A 2500-nucleotide genomic window follows, 5' to 3' on the forward strand; every position below is an offset into this window, starting at 1 on the left:
CAGGCAGATAGATCTATGCCGTCTCATAGGGTCCGATGACCCCATGAGACGTAAAGTCAAAAGGACTTCGGGAGAAAGCAGAGTTAGTAACGTGTGATTGAGAGATGAAAATTCATCCTTAAGGAGAGAAAAAGAGGAGATAGGTACTCAGTGCATCCTAAAACGTCCCCGGCAGCTATAAGCCTATAGCAGCATATCAAGGGCTGGACCAGGGCAAACCTGATTCAGCCCTAACTATAAGCTCTGTCAAAGAGGAAGGTCTTAAGTCTACTCTTAAACGAGGTGACTGTGTCTGCCTCCCGGACTGAAATTGGAAGCTGGTTCCATAAAGAGGAGCTTGATAACCAAAGGCTCTGGCTCCCATTCTACATTTTAAGACTCTAGGAACTACAAGTAGTCCCGCATTTAGTGAGCGTAGCTCTCTAGTGGGCCAATATGGTACGACAAGCTCCTTAAGATATGATGGAGCATCACCAATCAAGGCTTTGTAGGTTAAGAGAAGAATTTTAAAAGTGATTCTTGATTTTACTGGGAGCCAGTGCAGAGCAGCTAGTGCAGGAGTGATGTGATCTCTTTCTTAGTTTTAGTGAGAACACGAGCTGCAGCATTCTGGATCAACTGGAGGGACCTAAGAGATTTATTAGAGCAGCCTGCTAATAAGGAGTTGCAGTAATCCAGTCTCAAGTAACGCGTGAACCAATTTTTCTGCATCTTTTGAGACAAGATGTGCCTGATTTTTGAAATATTACGTAGATGAAAGAATGCAGTCCTTGAGATTTGCTTTACGTGGGAGTTAAAGGACAAGTCCCGATCAAAGATAACGCCAAGATTCTTTACAGTGGTGTTGGACGCCAGGACAATGCCGTCTACAGAATCCACATCACCAGATAATTGATCACTGAGGTGCTCAGGGCCGATTAAAATTACTTCGCTTTTGTCTGAGTTTAACATCAAGAAGTTGCAGGTCATCCATGCTTTTATGTCATTAAGACATGCTTGAATTTTACAGAGTTGGTTGCTCTCCTCTGGTTTTATCGATAAATATAGTTGAGTGTCATCTGCATAACAATGAAAGTTTATGGAGTGTTTCCTGATAATATTGCCCAAAGGAAGCATGTATAAGGTAAATAAAATTGGTCCAAGCACAGAACCTTGTGGAACTCCGTGATTAACGTTGGTGGTTATCGGCGTCATCGTTTACAAATACAAACTGAGATCGATCTGATAAATAGGATTTAAACCAAATTAGTGCCGTGCCTGAAATGCCAATCGACTGCTCCAGTCTCTGTAACAGGATGTCATGGTCAATGGTGTCGAATGCAGCACTAAGGTCTAACAAGACCAGGACAGAGAGGAGTCCTTTATCTGCTGCCATTAAGAGGTCATTTGTAATTTTCACCAGTGCCGCCTCGGTGCTGTGGTGTTTTCTAAATCCTGATTGAAATTTCTCAAATAAACTATTATGATGTAGAAAGTCGCACAACTGATTTGCGACCACTTTCTCAAGGATCTTGGAGAGGAAGGAGGTTAGAGATCGGTCTGTAGTTAGCCAATACCTCTGGATCCAGAGTGGGCTTCTTCAGGAGAGGTTTAATAACAGCCACCTTGAAGGAGTGTGGTACGTGGCCTGTTAGCAGAGACACATTGATAATATCTAATAGAGAGCCGCCAATTAAAGGCAAAACGTCTTTAAGCAGCCTCGTCGGGATGGGGTCCAAGAGACAGGTAGACGTGTTCAAGTAGAAACCGTTGAAAATAATTGGTCACGGTTGATAGGAGAAAACCTCCAAATATACACCAGGGCATACAGCGGTTTCCAAGGCCATTCCACTTGAGGACAGATTGGCACTGGTTATGGGCAAGAGATTATTAATCTTGTCCCTAATAGTTAAAATCTTTTCATTAAAGAAGTTCATAAAGTCATTACCACTAAGGTTTATAGGAATCCTCGCGTCCACAGAGCTGTGACTCTCTGTGAGCCTGGCTACAGTGCTGAAGAGAAACCTGGGGTTGTTTTATTTTTTCTATTATTGATGAGTAATAGGCTGCTCTGGCATTACGGAGGGCCTTCTTATATGTTTTAAGACTATCTCGCCAAACTAAGCGGGATTCTTCGAGATTAGTTGAACGCCATATGCGTTCAAGCTTCGTGACGCTTGCTTCAGTTTGCGGGTCTGAGGGTTATACCAGGAGCAAACCTCCTCTTCCTCACTGTCTTCTTCTTCAGAGGGCTATCGAGTCCAGTGTCATTCTCAGAGAGCCTATGGCACTGTCAACAAGATGATCAATCTGGGACGGACTAAAGTTAGACCAGGAGTCCTCTGTTATATTGAGACGTGGTATCGAATCAAATACAGAAGGAATCGCTTTTAAATTTAGCTACAGCACTATCAGTTAGACATCTAGTGGAGAAACTTTTGTCTAACGGTGTACACTTCCGCAGTATAAATTCAAAAGTTATGAGGTTGTGGTCTGACAGAAGAGGATTCTGTGGGAAGAC

This window comes from Pseudoliparis swirei, chromosome 15 (genome assembly GCF_029220125.1).
Source record: "Pseudoliparis swirei isolate HS2019 ecotype Mariana Trench chromosome 15, NWPU_hadal_v1, whole genome shotgun sequence".
NCBI classification, from domain to species: domain Eukaryota; kingdom Metazoa; phylum Chordata; class Actinopteri; order Perciformes; family Liparidae; genus Pseudoliparis; species Pseudoliparis swirei.